A 21223-nucleotide genomic window follows, 5' to 3' on the forward strand; every position below is an offset into this window, starting at 1 on the left:
TGCTCTTTTCTGTAACTTTTGGCCTGGACAATAAAAACCAAGAGAAAACCTAGTTTGGGGTTATTTCCTAGGAATTCTTCTCTCTTGAAGAAATTGTTCCTGGAATTTAACCCCTTCGGGCCTCTCATTGCTCAGGAGAAAGGGGCTTTGAGGAATCCTTTGCATCTCTGTCACCCTGGGGGAGAGGTGACACGCTATGTGCTTCAAATTTTAACTTGGGAATTTGGAGTTTAGTCAAGAAGAGTAAAACTATAAAAGAAATTAAGATAACTCTAAGAAATGATGAGATTTTAAATTTTCTTCCTTAGCAGGATAACTCTTCACAATTTTTAAGTATTCATTTTACTCAAAAATGTGTGCTTTTTTGACATAAGAGTGAAGGCGCTCGGAATGCAGTGTCTGGCTCTATACTCAGTTTTTCCTAATGGTTTCTTATTCCGCTACGTTTTTTGTAAACTTTGTTGTAGTATTCAGAGTTTATAACCAGTTGAACTTTAGCAAACTTCTTAACACTTGTTCGTAGGCATCATGTCTGTCTCAAATTCCATATTAGCTCCCTGCATTTGGGATGGAAAATCGGGTCCAATGTTTTTGACTGCATGAACAGAGATATCTTCACTTACCCATAGGTGAGTTAGAAGAACAAATATCTAGCCTATATTATGACTCCAGCGGTTCTAATTTGAATTGAGGAGACTATATTAAAATAATAAAAGTATATAAACATTTTTAGGAGTATAGATAATTTTGTCACCATTCTCAGAAATAGGCGATTGTGAGGACTAGTGTCATAACTGCTGCTTATTCACACCAGAAATGAAAAATGAGATGATACTATTTTTTAAGCACCATTGGTCAATGGCTTCCCAGTACATGGGATGGCTCAAAGATGAATTACAATCATTCAGATAAAATATCGAGTACATGTAGAAGCTTAGTTATCATTATTAGACCTTTATCATTAAAAATATTTTCAAAGATCCATTTCTGTTAGCTTTTAATTTTTTAAATTTTAATTGACACATAATTGTACATATTTACGGGGTACACTGTCATGTTTTCATACATGTATACAATGTGTAGTAATCAAATTAGGATAAAAAACATATCCATCACTTCAGAGCTTTATCATTTCTTTGGGGTAAGAACGTTCAAAATCCTCTCACTCAGCTATTTTGAAATATGAGATATATTATTATTAACTAGAGTCACCCTGCTGTGCAATGAAACACTAGAACTTATTCATCCGATCTAAACGTAACCTTGTACCCTTCGACCAATTCCCCCTCATTCCCATTCCACCTACTTTTCCCGATCTCTGCTAACCACTATTCTACTCTCTACAAGACCAACTTCTTTAGATCCCCTGTATGAGTGAGACCATGAGCTGTTTGTCTTTCTGGGCCTGGCTCCAAACTGGATAGCTCTAGGTACTTTAGAATTACAAGCCTGGACAAAGCCAGCCTCGAGGTTTGGGGCAAGGTCTGGCTAAAGAACTCCACAAGGACACGCTGGAGAAAAATAATAGCAAGTTTAAAGCCTGTCAGAGAAATATTTTCTCATTTCATGTCCTAGTTCTCTGGCACTTGTTTACTTCAATCACCACTGGGAATACTTTGGTTCACCTTGCAAGTAGAGCATGCCACCAAATAAATCTGCACCTGTGCTTCCCCCACCTCTGTGGGGACAGCAGAGGTGCAGAGCTACAGTAGCCAGGTCCACATTTTTTGCCACTGTCTGCCATTCTAAGCTTTTGCTCTCCCCTAATTCTATAAAATGAACTGTTGTGAATAACGGTGATTTCAACAATTACCTAAAATTAAATGAAAGTTCTCCTTTCAAGTCAACAGTGGCTTTCACATACTTCAAAAATATTTATCCTGTTACCTCAAATGTTTATGCTTTTAAATGATAGTTTGGACAATGTTACATTATAAACAGTTCAAAAAGAAAAATGTAACTTTGAACTTTAAGTTTTAATTCTTATAATGGGTTCTTTACTGCCCATAAAAAACTTTCTTAATCAACAGAATTCTGTTCTTTCAGACTGTGAATCACAGAGGTTTATTTTTAATATGGGTGGAAAAAGCAACCGTTACATTTTGGCTTCTGCTAACACTGCAAAGCCAATTAGACTTTAGCTTAATCATCTACACCGTCACAGCTGAATTCCAATGACAATATATTTATCATCTGTGATAAGAGATAAAGGAGAAAAAAATAGAAACTGATTTTCAGATCCCAGGTTGAATTTATAGTACAGCAGTTGGGAAAAATTATTTTTTGTCTTGAAAAGTGAATAAACAAAAAGCAGAAGAGGGTAAATTTTGAACTCTAGAAAGTAATTTTGCAGTGAATTTTATATCAGTGACAGCTGAGTAATAGACACATCATTGTTTTATACATCTTCAATATATATTAATTGACATAAAATATTTTCCATTCATCTCTCAGGAAGTAGATGTTGCCTGAATTTACATAGAGGAAAGGATTAACTCCTATGTTTTCTATTAAATAGAAATGTACATTCAGTTCCATGTACAGAATAAGATTTATGCAAATGTTGATGCTTTTCTGCCTTATTTTGGGGGCAATAAGAAAATGTGACAAATAATGAGTATGGTTCACATTTTCAGACAGTCCCAAAATATTAATAAAAGCATGAAGGAAAGCTGTTCTTGTGGACCAACTCTCATTTTACAAATGGTGGGTGGTCAGTGGTCAGCCGGGAAAACGATAACATGCTCTGCATGCCAGATCTCCTGTGCTATGAAATCAGAGTTACTCTTCTATGAATAGGTTAAATGCTTCCAAAATATCAGCATGTTCTTTTGTGGACGTAAGCTCAAGGCTGGCTTGAACTATTCCTAGAAATAAGCTATGATATAAAGTTTACACTTAAATGCATACCATACACGTTTAAAAGAGTCTGGGATATTGTACAATAATGCAAATAACATCCATCAGAGTTTAGTTCTTTGTCCTATAAAAATACATTATAATTTCATTTGACATCTAATAATACATTGTGTTTATTTGGGGACAAGTCACTTTTTCTATTTTCTATTACCCTGATTGTTTATCACTCCCTAGAATTAAGTTTCTGTGCAGTGATTAAATACGTATGGTTGAACTGTTCAAGTAATCTGAACAACAGGAATGGCTAGTCAAAAAGTGAATGCAAAATCATAGTGTTTCCACAATTTTGTTTCTAACAATAACTCAGAGAGCTGGTAATGTGACCAATTCATCAAATTGCCATGGTAGAAAAGTTTTTTTTTTCCTCCTTAACTTTATTTTTACTTAGGTTTTACTTTCTGAATTAGGATAAAATATATGGAGAAGTGCTTACTATCTAAAAAATAATAATACTACAAACATAATATAAGTTTATAGCTAAAAAGAAATTAAACAATACAGAAATATAGAAAGTAGAAGGTGAAACCCAACCACAAGAGCTCACCAATCTTAATGGGTAATGTGAGTGCACGTCCTGGATTTTATACGTTTACCTGCCTATCTATCCATCTTTCTAATGTATGAAATAATTTATATATTATTATATATGTACACATGCATATGTTTGTGTGTATATGTATATGTGTATATACATATATTTATATATAAATATGTAATATATGAATATATATATAGAGAGACACATAAAGAACAGAGAAAGGGAGAAAGAGAGGGGGTGGAAAGGAGAAAGAATTTCATTCCATTTATGAAATCTCATTTCGTGATCCAAAATGCACAATGAGAGCTTGAGTTTTGGATAATATAATATTTATAATGTACAGAAATTGTATGTTTTAGGAAATATGTTTTATTGAACTTCATGTACCAAGGGCCTTTTAAAAAGTGAGAATATGTATAATTTAAAATTCTAACTTATCACACGTATTGGAAAAAAATAAAAAAGTATTTAAATATAGCACTCAAAGTAAACAAATAATTATTTTAAAATTACCTTTAACCCCATTTCTCATAAAAATGTTTCACTTACCTGTGGAAAATCTGAGAGAAATTTTTAAACCATTTTCCTGAACTAACCACTGATTATACACTGTTTCTGATCATTTAAAATTGCATATATGGAATGTTTAAGTATGCACACATACACAGATAGGGATTATATTGAATACAGTTTTGTGTTTGGTTTTTGTTACTGAACACTGTTTTTAACCTCACGTCATGAATTTATGATTGAAGCATTCTTTTTAAAATAAATGTCTTATTTTAGAATAATTTTAGATTTAAAGAAAAGTTGAAAAGATAGTTGGAAAGATAGAGTTCCCATATATCCTTCGCCAAGCTTCATCTAATGTTAATATTTTATATAACCTGGTATATATACTCTGATTTTACCAGTTTTCACTATATATATATATATATATATATATATATATATATATATATATATATTTTTTTTTTTTTTTTTTTTTTTCTGTTCTAGGATCTCATCCAGGATTCCACATTGTCTTCAGTCATCTTAATGCAGGAGATGCTCAGTTTCTCTGGTCTGGGTTTCAGGACAATTCTCTGGGTTTCCAGCCACACCCTGAGGTCTCAGGCCCTCTCTTCTGGTCTCCCCTGGAGGAAAGTTACTGTTGCCAGTTAGACATATTTTAGTACCAACATGGGGAAAATGAGACCACAGGGGCTGGCTTAATGCAACCTAGTGACTGGAAATGCTCAATAGAGAGCACAGAACATTCTGATGCATATAACTGGGAACCACCCCCTTAACTGAATATTCATTAGATAGAGAAGCTGAAGGCAGGGTCGTTGCTCACTTTCCTGGAGGCAACCTGCACTTCACTAGCTGAGGTGTGTATATTTTACTTTGTACCTAACAATTTCAACAAGCAGCTTTTCATTCTCTTGAGCCAGGCTGCACTTTGTACTGAACTTTAAGCATGTTTTTCTTGCTTTTGTGTTAGACTTGGTGTGGGCCTTGCTCAGTCTCTGGAGCATGCTGCACTCTCTCGTGGAACCTGCATTTCTTACCTATTATAGTAAGGAGAATATCACAGCGTTGTGGTGTCATACACCTTAAACATATATAATTTTTGTTTATAAATTATACTTCAGTAAAGACGAGAAAATAATATAGACTTTCCATTAGAGAAAAAAATAAAACAAGAAAATTAAAGACATTTTTAAAAACTAAAAAAAAAAAAATGAGTAAATTTGGAACTCATTTTATATTTCATGATCGAGACATACATTTCACAGATATATACAAAGCTTATAAATCTGAAAATACACAGGTAAAGATATTTATTAGCAAGTTAGTACAGAATCTAATATTACATAATTTATGCAAACAAATACCAAGTTACTTTAAGAGTTTGAGATAATCTCTGAAACTAAAGTATAAAAGTATTAGAAGATGAAATTTGCTTAGTTTTGCAAATGTTATATAAACATAAATCCATGTATTCTTTTTTTAAAGTCAGATGTAAATATTTTAAATATGTTGACTGTTCTTTACAAAAATAGCATGATTGCCACTTCACTCTCTCTATTCACCCAGTTTTATTCTTTTGCACAGAATTTATCTCTGCCTGACATATTGATATGTGTGCACATTCACAGCATATCTCCTGTGAGAAGATGCACATTTGACTTTGTTTTCTTCCATCTGAAGCTCGTTACCTACAACAGTGCCTGAAAAACAGTCAGTGATCATTTAATATCTGTTGAGTGATTGAATGTTGTCACTATTTCAATAAATTGGGTTAAAGTATAATAAACACAATTTATGTTGTTTCATTAAGATTTAGAATCACTGAATTGAAAGAAATTTCTAGAATTGTTCTGATCCACCTTGGTGCCATAACTACAAGGTTTCAATAGTCAGAGAAAAAGAAAGGTCATATCAAGCTTCTCTTTTCAGGGGTGTGGTGGTGGGCAAGAATTCATGCCCTAATTGCCTCAGGCCTGGCACAGACAAACTGTGGTGGAGTCAGTCTTACCCTATCAGCACAGGGTTTTGATCTGATTAATTTTTTTCTTCTTAGTCACCTCCAATTTTTTCAGTGTTATCTGTGGTTTAAATCTAAATAAATAATTAGAATAGATCCTAAAATGCCAATAACAGCTCATTTAGGGTAAAAGCAGCAAATGAGTCTTCTCCAGGTTTTTAAAAAAATGATGTAGAGACAGACTCTGAAAAATCGCTTCTGCTTTGGGAAAAATAAAACAAAACGAAAACCTTAAAGGCTCTTTCATAAAGGCCAGCCTCTCACATTTTGCACAATATTTCTCTTTGAAATGTGTTCTTAGCCCTTTAGTGTTGATATCTCATAGTGCACTGACAACAACAACATCAGAGGAGTCTGATTTCATTTCTCTAGGAAATGTAGACTCCAGTGTCCAATTGCCTGAACGACTGATCCACTTGGGGGTTCTACAGGCATGTCTAACTCTGCCTGTTCCACTCACGGTTCTTTCTCTGGGCTCACTGCTTGTGTTTTTGTATCCCTTCATCACTCAAGCCAGAAATCTGGGACATTCTTTAGCTCCTCGTTTTCTCATCCATCCACATTCAGCTAGCTCCGCATCCCATGAAATTTAGCACTCTTGCATTTTTCAGATTTATAGCTTACTTTTTCTTGTACTGCCACCAGGCTACCAGCACCTCTCATGTTGTCTATTGTATTAACATCATTAAACAAATAATTTCCACCCTCCAGTCTTATTTCTCTTCAATCTGTTCTCCACCCAGAAGCTAGACAAGTCTTTCCAGAATAAACTCATTTGCCAAAAAGATCAAAATCCAAGCTCTTCAGCGTGGCCTACAACACCTCAGTGATGTAGCTCCTGCCTTCCCCACAGCTCATTTCTAGAACCATCTTTCTCTTTTTGTGCTCATGATGGTAAACCGACTGCTTCTCTCCCAGCAGACTTCACCTGGTGTCTTTCCTGGTGATGTGCTCACTTCCTTCAATGAACAGCCACTTTTTCTTCAGCTAATTTAATTCTCTCCATCTGCTCCCCCTCAGACAAGCCTCACCCACTAGAACTCTCTACTGTGTGAAACAGCCTTTGACTGGAGTCCCTTAGCACCTTGCATACCTTGTCTTGTGTCACTTCTCATGTTATATTGAAATTATATTTCTATGGGTCTGATTTCCTCTGTGGACGGTAATCTGTTTGAAGGTACAGACTTTGGATTGTTCTATTTTGTACTCATGGCACAATAAACACTTCTTAAACTAACATAAATGTAATTGGTATTTGAGGCAATAAGACAAAAGGCGAATTCTACTATGTTCTTATTTCTCCTCAAAGCAATAGCTGGTGCCAGGCAGTTCACTTTCTAAGAGTACAGACTTGTATTTTATTTAATGGTATGGACTTATGTAAATGTTATATGGGTTTCTGATATAAATAAATGGTTTAAGACATGAAATTCTTTTATTATACTCATATTGGAGTTATTTGTTTGTAAGTCAAAGCCTAAAATGTGTAACTCCTATATGAGACTAAATACAAAATGTACTTTTAATAGAATCCTTTTAATTGAATGCATTTAAGAGAAACTTTCCTATTCTAAGATTAAAGTTACTAAGTTTAAAACACCTTTTGAACAGAGTCATTTATACTAACCTGAGATAAATATGTATTGATTTTTAAAGGTAAGATGGATTTACTCCTATATACTTTTTATTATTGGATTACTTTATAAAAAACTATAATGGATAATGATTCATGAATGACTAATTACATGGTTGGCTCACTTGAATTAAAACAAAACACAGGAAAATATTATTAAATTTTTGAAATCGTATTATTAAAAAATATATTATTCAACATCAGAAACCAAAAAAATCCCTGAGGTACCCTCTGCCTCCCAAAATGGTCATACATACACACAAACACACATAGACACATACCCAGGCATACCCATATTCTGTCCTTCCTCCCACGCACTTATAACCCACAGGACATCAGAAAATCAGAGTGATCCATTTATAAGCAGGATTATAGCTCTAATATATCTGATAATACAAAGATAATAAGCAATTTCTGAAAATTAGCATAAAATCTATTTGTCGGAGATCCATGTGGAAGATATTTTTATTTATTTTTGTAAATCGAAAAGTCAAACAAATTAGACTTGCCTTCTCCACGATAACATTGTGGTTTACTGAAAATAGCTCTACAGTTTTTGACCATACAAAATCTATTTTTCTGCTAGGAAAAGACTATCTAGAGTTATAAATCCTAAGTAAATGTTACACAGATGAGTAAAGGAACCAAGAAACTGCTAAGAATTTTTTTTTTAATTTAACTGAACCCAAACATAAGATTTTTTTAAAATCACTATTCAATTAACCTTCTAGTTCCATTTTAAATCTCACTGTCAGTGTCAGTGTCCAAATCTCCATACTATGTAGGCTAAAGAGTGGCTATTTGGTTGGACGTGGAGCAAGGAGACTCATTTTGACAACTGTTTCCCCAGTAACTTACATAATATTGAGGAAAGATCAATGAGCCCTATCAATAAGGGAAAAATGACGGACAGGGCAGGGGTGGGTGCTGTGGCTGCCATAGCTTGCTCTCAATTTCATCTCTGTATTAACCGTGTCTTTTATTTTCTGTATTCTGATGCCTTGACATGTCGGTCCTTACTGACCCTGGAGGGACTGCCCCTCCCAGGGTTAGCCAATTCCTAGGCAAAGTGAACAGCTTGCCTGCAAGCACACTTTCCAAATACAAAACAAGCAACCCAGAGTCCACATCACAACTATCTCCTCTATTTAGCCCTTACTCTCTGGGCCGGTATCCACCTGCTCTAATCACCATAGTGTCCGGTACCAGACAACTAGGGATAGTCCCTATGCCCCAACTAAAATTATTCAAACTAACCAAACCTAAGCTTGCTTACCCTGCCTCACCTATTCCTTCCCGTGGAAACCACAATAAAATCTCTTGCCGAGTCCCCTTCACTCCCTCTGCCCTCTGACAGACCCTGGGGCTCTTCTGTGTGTCCTGCCCCTCACCCCGTCCTATGGCCTGGATTAACCATGCGTAGTAAAGTATCTTTTCCATGGCAGGTGTTTCCCTATGTGTTGGCCTAATTACATCTCACATATCTTATTAATATACTGCATTTTAAAACACTGTGTACAGAAAATTCTCTTACCATATCTTATAAAAGAAAAAAGGAAAAATCAAGTTTTGATCAAAGAAGAAAAAAGTCTTAGAATGGTTGATGAAGGTTTTTCCATAGATCTGCAAAAAACTCCTTTAAAATAAATTTTAGAAACCATTATTAAATGTCTGAGATCAACTAGCGTTCTTGAAATATCTTCTACATCCATAACATTCTGTCAAGACTGTGGGGTTGCCAAGGGAAAGGGATGGGTTATAAGAAAAATCTAATAGGTGAGCTGTCCTGTGAAAAGAGAATTAAGGTTGAGTAAGACAAATCCAGACAGAGGGGGAAACAGCATACTCAGCTGTTTTTAAGAGCTCACTTCTGTGTGACTTTAGTCTATAAGGCTCACAGGTCATGGGAAGGGTTAGATTTGGAAGACCAGGGACCTAATGCTTCCTATGGAGGATGTAGGGGTGTGTGTGTTATGATGGAATCCTGAGTGGAAGGCACATGCTCAGAACTGCATCTTGGAAAGATAACTTCTGGACTGGTGTGAGAGAATAGGAAGGATGGGGAAGTGGTACAAAGGCAGAGAGAGCAAGACCCAAACTCCAAGAAGCTGACATTCTAATACTGTTGGCAAAGCCTACACAAAGCCCGAAGTCAGGAGACACCTAGATCATTAAAGAATGCAATGTGTTCTAATAGTGCACTGCTGCTACCCAGAAGTTCAAAATAGTTAAGGCTTTTAAAGCGACTGAAGAATTTCAGATGAACAGTTTTGTCCAATGGTATTATAAACCTAATACCCTGAAAGCATTATGACTTTTAATGGAATTGAAACTATCCTAAAAACAAAAACAAAATGTCAAAAGTTCCTCTTTGAAACATACGAAATATTTGAATTCACTTATCTGCACCATCTTAATTTTTAGACAGAATCTCAACAATTTGTCATTTTTTTAAGCTATTCCACATTTTGATGGTCTACCCTTTTCAAATCTATACCTAGAAAGAATTCCTTTAAAAATTTAAAATCAATATTGATCCTGACTGTATACACTTCACCAACTTCTACAAAGTTTCCTAGACAAGTAGTGTTATATAGTAAGTGTAAAGAATATCATTTTTATTTAATTTACTTTCTGTGCTTCCCTGAAAGCTAAATGAGTTGGTAGAAATGATTTGCACTTATTGGCAACACTACAGGACATATGCTTAGAATGTTTTGAGTTTGTGCATATGGTGTAGTACATTACAGCTCTGCTTTATTTTTGGTTTGATTTCACCTGCCTTTGGGTGAAATTTTTACCTCAACCATAAAATAGAATTAATAAAGCTTAGGATGTACACATGTTGTGAGGTAATGCACTCTCTCCTCTTTGCTAGAGCAGTTGGATCCTGTCTGGTAAAACTCTAAATGTATCCCTTGGCTTGGTCCTCAACACACCTCAATGACTTGGGCATTGGAGGGAATCTGATTTACTGTGAACTTAGGTGTCGTCCATTATTTCATGACACGTGCATACTTACTGGGCCCTGGTGAATGTGTTGAATTTATTTATTTCCACAAATGACCAATTCTTATATCAGTTGTGCAGAGAACCAGCTCTGACAGCGGTAAAATGATTGCAAGCTCTTGAAATTAGAAGTCACAACTTCAATGCTCAGAGGGACAAGCAATTCATACCAAGGAAGGATGCTGGCTTGTTGTAAAAATCATGTAGTACCATTGATCTGTCTTTCACCTTCTCACTTTTTATAGAGATATGGGTAAGAGAGACATATTTCTCCCTCATTAAAAAATCAACAGGGAAAGGATGCTAATTAATGGCTAAAATTCTTGGCCAAGTTAGTGGAGAATCAATAGGGAATGTTAGGGTTGCGTAGAGGGTATAAGGGGGTAGTCCTGAACCACCTATATGGAACTGATGCTATGCAGCAACCCTAGTGTTATTTGAACATTCCATTTTCAAGAAAGGCCAGAAATCCAAAATTTTGATGCAATCTCCCTGTTTTCAAATGTTGAGCAATTGGTTTGGAGTTGTATTAAGTAAAGGGTGTTAGTCACTGACCACAGATATCTTTTGTTTGGCTACACATCTCTTTAAACTTGGCTACTGTCAAAATAAAGAGTGTATAGATTATAGTAAGTATGAAAAAATTGAATTTACTTTCCATTATATAATATACCTGTGAATAACTGCAGTGCATATCAGTAAGAATCTTTATTTCTTGAAAGGCAAATTCTATAGGAAACAAAACGATTAATGCTTAATCAATAGAGAGGTCATGGCTGAGAAAAACAAATTTTAATGCAACTAAGAGAAGGAATTGAATCTCTTCCTTGTAAGAGGGGTCCGGAGGGCTCATGTATCAGGACCTATATGAAGAAAATGTTTCCATTGTTTTGTTGTTATTGTTGCTAAAGGGAAGAGTATACTTCACAGAAGCAAATCATATTTGAGATAAGAGAAAATTACTTATTAAATTGATAATAGCTTATCAATGACATCTAAGCAAACCAGGATCAAGTTGTGGGTAGATGCACTGAAATGAAAGAGCAAATGTTTTTCTGCTGCCTCATCTTGTTTAGCTGGGAAGCAGGTACAATGACAAAATCAAGGTAGAAACAATAACCAATTTTGTAATGACGTCAGATTCTCAAGAAGAAGGGGGAAAAAAGAAACAAAGAAAAAAAAGAACAGTAGAAGAAAAGAAATCACTATATATCTGATCTTCATTCATTGAGATTTTGGATAGAAGAATACTTTCTACAAAGCAAGCACGTGTATGTTTTATAAATATATTACCAACTGCTATGGTCTGAATGTTTGTGTCCTACCAAAGTTCATACAGTGAAACTGAATCACCGTATACGTTGATGGTACTAGGAGGTGAAGCCTTTGGGAGGTAATTAGGCCCTGAGACTGGAGCTCTCAGGAATGAGATTAGTGCCCTTATAAAATAAGAGAAGCTGGAGAGCTGCCTTGCTGTTCTTGCACAGCAAGAAGGCAACATCTGTGAACCAGAAATTAGGCCCTCAGCAGATTATCTGTTGGAACCTTGATTTTGAACTTCCCAGCCTCCAATATTGTGAGAAATAAATTTCTTATATTTGTAAGCTATCTAGTTTATGATATTTTGTTGTAGCAGACCAGATGGACCGACAGAAAATTGGTATCAGGAGTGGAGTCCTGCTGTAACAAATACTAAAAATGTGGAAATAGCTTTGGAACTGGGTAATGGGGAGAGCCTGAAGACTATTGAAGTTCATGCTAGAAAAAGCCTACATTGCCCTAAATGAACCTTTCAGAGCAATTCTGGGGAGAGCTGAAAAAGAAAAGAGGAGAGCTGTGTAGAGAGCCTTAATCTTCTTAGAGTAGACCTAAGTAATTGTGAGCAGAATATTTGTGGAAATATGGATTATAAAGGGCATTCTGATGAGGCGTCAGACAGAAATGAGGGACATGTTATTGGGAACATGAGGAAAAGCAACTCTTGTTATAAAGTGGCAAAGAACATGGCTCAACTGTGTTTGTGATTTAGTGTTTCGTGGGAGGTAGAACTTGTGAGTGATGAAATTGGATATTTGCCTGAGGAAATTTCTAAGCAAAGCGTCGAAAGTGTGGCTTGGCTCTTCTTGAGTGGTTATAATAAAATGTGGAGAGATACATTTTAAAAATGGAATTGCTAAAACGGAAGCAAAACTTAGAACTTTGAAAAATTCTCAGACTACCCATTTTGGAAAAATGAGATAGTATGCTTGAGAGAAAAAAAGGTTGTGGCAAAGTGATCATTTATGAGGAGATTAGTGTGGATTAGCCATCTCAAGGGAAGCCAGGATCTACTGTCCAGGACAGTGGAAGAATGACACTGAAGGCCTTTTGGAGATCATCAGGGCTGCCCCTCCCATCGCAGATCCGGAGTGCCAGGGCCTGGGAGACAAAATGATTTCAAAGGAAGAGCTATAGGCACCTGTGGTTTCTCAGTGCCTCCTCAAGACTCTGCTCTTGCTGCTCCATTGCTGAACTTCTTGGCTGCCCCAGGTATGGCTGCAGCATGCATTGCACCCTGTAAAGCTGTGGTAGTATGGCTTCTGCCACCTAGATTTTGATGGATCCCCCAGAGAGCTGCAGAGCCCCAAAGAGAGCCTCCTCTAGGGCAGTGTGTAGAAGGGCAATGAGGCATGGCGACCCCAGGATTCCTGGCTGGTAGAAACCACCAGTGTGTGACTTCAGCTTTGGGGAGCCTTGGATTCATGATCCAGGCACAGAGATGGGATCACTGCAGAGCACCCCAGAGGGGGCAGGGTCACCCAAAGCCATGGGGCAGGACCACCACTCCATGGATCCCGAAGGTGGTACCTCCACCCCAGGGGTCTAGGAGGGCAGAACAACTACCCAAAGAAGGTTATTCTCAAGCCTAAAACTTGCAATGTGGGTCATGTTACTCCTCTCTTCCCACTTTGGAATGGGTATGTCTATCATCATATGCCTGTCCCAAAGTTGTAACTTGGAAGCACATAATTTGTTTGACTTTACAAGTTCACAGCTGGAGAGCAATTTGCCTCAGAATGAATCATACCTTGAGTCTCACACATATTCGATATAGATGATATTTAAATGAGACTTTGGATTTGTAATTTAAAGTTGATGCTGGAATGAGCTATGACTTTTGGGGCTATTGGTATGGAATGAATGTATTTTGCATGTGAGAAGGGCATGAATTTTGGGTATCCTGGGAAGAATGCTATGATCTGAATATTTGTTGCCCCAAGATCCATATGTTGAAACTTAAACACCTATGAGATAATATTAGGACATGAGGGCTTTGAGAGGTCATGAGGGCAGAGCCTATGATTGGGATTAGTTCCCTTATAAAGAGGCCCGAAAAAGCTAGCAAGCATTTCCAACATGTGAGGACACAGTAAGAAGATGCCTTCTATAAACTAGGAGCTTCTCACCAGACACCAAATCTGCTGGTACTTTGATCTTAGACTTCCCAGGCTCCAGAACTGTGAGAAATAAATTTGTTTTTCACAAGCTTGCCAGTTTATGATATTCTGTTATAGCAGCCAGAACTGACTAGGATGCCAACTAACAGAAATAGCCAATCCTTTATGATTTGTGGATTCTGTATTTGCACATTGGCCTACTTGCTAAAGTTTATTTGTAACCCCCAAATCAGTACTCATTACACTTTGGCAGTCACTTGTGGATATACGCAGAGTTGCCAAAAATTTGAGTCTCCAGATGTGCAAATTTACAGGCAATGTCTAACAAGACAATGCTCTGCCTTCTTGTTTAGTTCTCATACTGTTCAAAAGCAGTATGTCCTTTTTACAATTTATTTATTGCCACGTTTTCCATATTTTCGTGCTTTTCTGGAGTGATTTCACTGTTTAAAATGCCTCCCTCTCAAAATGTAGTGCTAAGGTGCTGGCCAGTGTTTCTCAGAATAAAAAGGCTGTGATCCTCATTATAAAGAAAATACCCATGAGTTATAGTGCTGTTTACCTTGAGTTCAACATTAATGAATCAGCAATGTATATTACATGAGGTGTTTTATAATAAAAACCCACGTAAATCAAGCTTATGTATTGATTGGTTGACAAAAATGTAGGGACCAGAGGCTCTCATGAGCCTAACCCTATATTTCACCTAGGAGCAATGAATGGTTCAGTATTTACTAATTTGTGGCAACTTTATAGCATGTAACTACTGTGGTAATGAAGGTTGACTGTATATATATATATCACATCCATTTACTTTTAAACAGGAAAGTAAAGAACCATGTGAAACTACCACATATGTCAGTGTATATATAAAAAAGAAACAATTAAGTTAATCTTGAGAAAAACAACCAACAAACTGCAAATCTCTTCATAGATGAGTGTAATGCCACATGTTATCACTAAAGAAAAGTACTTCTTTTCTTTCTTTGCACTGCAGGGACATGCATTTAGTACACGTGATTTACAAGTAAAGAGTACAAAGGCAAATCCCATTCCTCACATGCTCACTGCAACTAAACCCTGTGGTTTACATATGTAATTATTATAATTCGCTAAGCACTTTATAAACAGTAAATCCAGTTTTAGTAGGAAAGGGATATGTAGAATCTCAGATTTCCAGAGAATCACAGAATATAAATCACATCTTCCAATTTACATTTCCTGTGATTAGGTCCAGGATTTTCTTTTTTGTTTAGCCATTTGCTTATTGGCTACTATTCCTCACTGTATAGGAAATGTTCTGCTTGAAATTTGGAACATAAAAAAAAAAAACAAAAAACAGATTTTATTGAGTCTAGTAGAATGGGACTATTATTCTGCCCCCTCTCTAAGCCCTAAATTACTTTAAGCCTATAAATAAATTTGAAGTTGACTTCATATATTTTGAGAATTTTAGATATTCTTTCATATAATTTATACTTTGAATTTCTTTTCCTGACATAAATCAAGGGTTTCTCTTGAAGAGATCTCTTGTTTTTCTTTTGAATAAAGGCTTAAGCTACTGGAAATATTAGAAATTTATTTATGAAGTAGTAGAACTCTAGCTTCAAGAAGTGGTCATTTTGAACTCAGAAATTATAAAGACAGACAATGTCATAAATCCACATTAATTTTAGGATTTTTTTGGGGGGTGGTGGTGGGAGGACTATTAGGATACTGTATTTGGAAACAGGACACATTTTGACATAGTGCTTACATGTTTTATTTTCAACTTTCTGCATTTGACATTTTTTACAGTTTAGGTCTAATAATTTATGCACTTTCCAAGGCATGACAGATATAATGCTGTTAGAAACACTATTTATAGTAGGGCAGTTAAGTCCTTAAAATGTCAATTGGTTGAGTTTTTCTTAATGTAGACTGAGAAGCATAGCACATGTCTTCATTTTAGGGGGATAAATAACATGCTGAGAATGGAAATTTATGAGAAAATTAAAGTGATGCCAGCTTTCTCATGACCCAAGAAGTATGTAGTGGAATCAATTACATCAGGGCCACCCCTTAAGGCTAGAGGACAACACTGTCCCTGAGCCAGGAAACTAGGACCTGGCCCTGGTTTATCTGCCCTTGGGGAAATTAATTCACTCTCTGGGCTGTACAACGAAGGAGGGGAACAGATAATCTCTTAGATTTTCTTCAGCTCCCAAATTAAGCATTTCTTATTTTGGGTGATTTGCCTGAGCTAACAAAGAATGAAGTATTCATCTATTTTTAATTTTGGATTGTAAGTTATATTCTAAAATGGAAGAATTCAGAATCCTAGAGCATATTTGCATTTCTTGATTATTTTAGCACATTGTCAATTGGACTTGCCTAAAGGTAATTTTAAAACATAAAATCCACTGACATCTTGACATCGAAACACTTTCATGGGTGACTACCTTGGACAATCAGTTAAGATTTATGTACCAAAGTGTTGAAATTTGCAAATTGGAGCAAAAACATTGCATTCTAAACACCACAAACAATTTTCACTCTTGGTAATTTTTAAAAAGAAAATACATATTAATTCTTTATTGTATGGAAGCTATCAGAAGTGGATTCTAAGAAAACAATTTATAATGATAAATAGTTTACTTATATACATTATTAGTGCCTTGATAATGTTAAAACAGATACAAAATCAATAAGATTATTTTAATTCTAGAACATGGGAAAATTAAAAAAAAAATATGGCTGCAGTTACCTGTGGCAAGTAAGAATTAACGTATGACTTTGAGCAAGCATAAAATCAAAGATTGAATCCCATTCAGCTAAAACATGCCATGTTTTAGTATTTAGCCTAGCATAACAGTAAAGCTCTTGTAAATGTCAGAGAATTCTAACATATATATATATATATATATATTTTTTTTTTTTCATATCTGTCTTCTTTATTAAATCAAGATCACCTTGAAAGTGAGGGACGTTGTTTCTTTTGTGTTACTGACCCAGGTTCAAGGTAGCTGCAGAGACGACACAAAGATTTAGTTAAAACCGTCAGGGTACTAATTCCTTCTTTGCTGCCTGGTAGCTATGTGGCCTTCAGGAAATTACAAAACTGCTCTAAGCCTCAGCTTCCTTGATTCTCAACAGGAGAAGGTAATGATACAGTGTGCTTTAAAGAACGGTAAAGACTGAATGAGTTAACATGTGTTAAGCACTTAGAACAGTGTCTTGGACATTGCAAGTTACTAAGAAACATTAACTGTTATTGTTGTCATATATTAAGTTTTTGTTTAATTGATTTGAAATAATAAATATTTTAATCCATCTACTTGGCAGCATTGACCCAGACCTGGAAGGAGAACAGGGTCACCTATTTTACCACAGCATTAATGGGTTTAGGACAAATTGGGGTGCTATGCTTGGTGACTGGGTGACCCTCCCTGCGCTGTTCTATATTTTGGTTGTCTTTCCTGATACAGCTTATTTTCTCCCCAGTGAGAAGAAGACAGCAAAATATAGAGAAGTAAAGTGAAAGGGGAAAAAAACACATGATTCAGTCTATCTGTTTCTATTATCCACTGTACTGAATAACATTTCAGGACAACAAGTATTTTGGAGGTTTGTGGCACAGCCCTCTCACTGTACCCTGAGAAACATATGCTGCAGGGTGAGGGTTGGTACTTGTCCAAACACCTGCCAGTAAAGATTTTTGGAGACTTGAATTCAAGTCTCTCATCTGTGATTCTGTCCACACCAGCATAATATAAGCAATCATTTCTGTATAGCCTATGAATTTATTGCCCAGAAAACACCTACTGTCTATTGAATGTAGAAATTCACTATCATAACATCTGGTTGAATGCATATATTCAATGTAACTTATTTTTTATAACTTTAAAATTACCAAATTTATTTAACTCCAACCCAAAGCCTAGATTTATAACAAAGATGTGTTTCCAATTTTGTATTTTTATGAGATTCTGAAGAGTTTGAGATGAGGAAAATGTCTCAATTGCTAAATCACAATGCTGTGGTTCAGAATATATTAGCTAAATCAAGTTAAAATAAAGAAAAAAGGGTAAAAATTCATACATGTGAGAAAAAGCAGACAAAAATGTTTTCTCCAGTGGCTTTGTGTAAGTGGTGGTGGGTGCTATTTATAAAGGTTTTATTCATAGCATGAGAAGGCTTATAAAAGAGCATTTATAGACATTGATAAACAGAGAGAATGAGGTGCAAAGCCTGAGATTGTGAAGATAACCAAGAGGGCGGGGTAGGACTCTGATCACTTTCAGTTGTAAACAAGCTGAGCTCACGTATCTGGTACACTGCAAACTGCTGATAAACATTAGCTGTTATTGTTACCATATATTAAGTTTTTGTTTAATTGATTCAAAATAATGAATATTCTAATCCATCTACTTGACAACATTGACCCAGGCCTGGAAGGAGAACAGGTTCACTTTTTACCACAGCATTATTGGATTTAAAAAAATCGGGATGTCTTGCTTGGTGACTGGGTGACCCTTCCTGCTTAGATGTAGAAGAGGTGGGATACTCAGAACAGAGAAGTTGGAATGAAACTTCAACATCAGCTGGGACATAGGGCCTCTGTCTGCAGCAGCACAGCTGGGGTATGTGGCTCCCATGGGAGGCTGCTAGAAACCAAACTCCTTTTTGGCCATGCACCCAGCCCATCCTGGGTAGACAATCTGGATCTCAACAACGTGCTGGGAGGAGCCACGTTGCTCTTGAGAATAAGCAGACAGCTGCGAACTTGACACAGACCCTCAACCCATCATTTTAGAACCTGATTTTGTTTATAAGGATAACTACTATGCATTTTGTCACTTGAATTACATTGTGATGATATGGTTCTGAGATTTTAAAACTTCCTTATTTAAAAAGAAAAGCTTAGCTGCTTTTAGAATTCTATTTTTTCTTCTTTTCTAATTTCTAGTTTTCTAATTTCAAAACTCATGATTTTGAAAGTTACCACAGAATAGCTTTAATATTTATGTGAGAAATATTCAATTTTTCCTGTTAAAATGTCACTGTTCCATAATGATCCTTTTCTTCATTTTCTATGATGTAAGTGAGACTTCTTTTTCCCAAATTTGAAACAACCGTTAGATGATTTGACAAATCTTCTCCTCTTGAAATTTAGAAAGGTTTTGGAATATGAATTAGGAAAATAAAAGAGTCCTGGGGTTAGAAAGAATCACGAGTGCAAACAAAAATTTTTATGTACAGTTCAATCCCTGCTCTAAAAATTCTGTTGCACTATAATTAAAGGATAACCATGTCTTTCTGATAGCTTTTCTTACTACGTAAAGCACAAACAGCTATTGCTCAGATTGCCTACATTTTGTGTTAAAAGGAATAACAAAAAATGCTGTTTTTGTGGTATCTATTTTACAGCAAGTTCCATTAAAAATGAAATAGAAAAGTCATTAGACCAGGATCCAATATTTAGGGCCAAATAAGCCATGCAAGTGAGACACACATAATTGCTCATAAAAATGTAGCATGTGACAATTCACCACTCCGCCTACACACAGACACATGTGTGTAGGTGCATACACAAACTGTTCCCATACCACTTAGGCACATCTGTGCTAGTGCTGGCCATTGTTCAGAAAATAAGGAAATAAATAAATAGTAAAAAGCCAAACCATGGCTACTCCTCCCCTCATCAATTCAATAAGCCCTCAGATAACAGACACATAAAAAGAATCCAATAAAAGAATTCACTTTAAGACATAAATATCTAACAAGGCTTCAAGTTTTGCAGACATTAATGGGTATAGCAGTTAAGTGAAAGGAAAGAAATGTTGAAGACACTGGAGACCCCAGAGAACAGTCAAGGAAAGGATAGCTTGATTGGAAGCAGAGGTCCTCTGAAGTTCCACAGCGTGGATGGCAGGTGAGTACGCTGGTAACGTACAAAAACCTATGGGAAACTACCAGAACAGCTACACTTATTGACGTCCATTTTCCTCCAAATCACAATATGTTTTCCAATCACGATAGAGGCGAGAATCAAATTTTCATCATATAAGAGGATAACAGAGGCAAAATTTAAGCCTGTCGTTAACTTCCTGAAGCTCTTTAGTATAATTTTTTGAGGTTTTGCCTTACTTTGCTTTGACAACAATTTTACCCTGCTGAAAATGAAAATAGTTGTTTCCCAGACAAACATTATCTGATGGAGTTAGAGAAAGTGCTGTGTGATACATGAGGGAGGGAGTCTGAGATTAACTATTTTCTCTGGATATATAAAAAGAGCATAGAAGGAAACATAAAATTGCTTTGTTATTTTCTCTTATCAGACTCACCTTTTTGCTTCTCTGTACCTATTTTCTTCTTTCTTATTCTTTATTCTCTTTAAACTCATACTTATTCTTCACACCTCTCTTTGAAAACTCGTCAGACCAAGAGATATCCTGTTCTTTCAAATTAAAATGTGATTCCGTATTTTCATTATATTCCTTTTAAAATACACCTTTTACAAAGAATGCTCCTATTAAATTTTTCTTAGAGTTTATGTCACTGATTAGTATTAAAGTTGAAAACACTTTAATGAATTTTTTTGCAACTTCCAGTAGGAAACTGCTTTTGGTGACATGCCTCACTGGATTTTCTGCCACTTCAAGTTGTGCTATAATGAGGCTCCAAGGTTTAAAGGCAAATTTATTTGAGAAACATGAATCTCCTGTTTGACTTACAGAGCTTTTGAGTGTGTCTTAGTTACATAATTTCTACAGAAACACATAGTACATTTGGGTTGTACAAGCAAATGATTTGCTCACTGCTATTCGTCATTTATATCTTGACATCACTGGATCAGAGGATGACCTGTAAAGAATTTCTGAATGACATAATGGGAAGCAAAAGCTAATAAACTGATTAGAAAGAGAATTTTAAAACATACAATGATCAGTTATGAAGGACTGGCCAGATGACACACAGTAAAACGTTCACATTTATAGAAAGAGTCTGTGTACTTCTGGCTCTTAAAAACAGTAAGGGTATTGTTTTAGGAATTTTCCAGCCCAGACAAAAGGGATACAAACAAAGATAACAATAGTAGGAGATAAGTGAAAAAGTCATTAAAGAAGCTATTATTTTCAATGCATTTTTCTTAAACAAATTATTTGTTTTTC

The 21223-nt window shown here is 35.8% G+C and overlaps 1 protein-coding gene across 1 annotated transcript in view; it reads right to left on the reverse strand.

Moving 5' to 3' along the window:
• The window catches only part of CNTNAP2 (contactin associated protein 2), a 1419793-nt gene that overhangs the window by 1113184 nt on the left and 285386 nt on the right, over positions 1 to 21223 (reverse strand). The gene's annotated exons all lie outside the window — the stretch shown is intronic.

The sequence above is a fragment of the Cynocephalus volans genome, chromosome 6, assembly GCF_027409185.1.
Source record: "Cynocephalus volans isolate mCynVol1 chromosome 6, mCynVol1.pri, whole genome shotgun sequence".
NCBI lineage: Eukaryota > Metazoa > Chordata > Mammalia > Dermoptera > Cynocephalidae > Cynocephalus > Cynocephalus volans.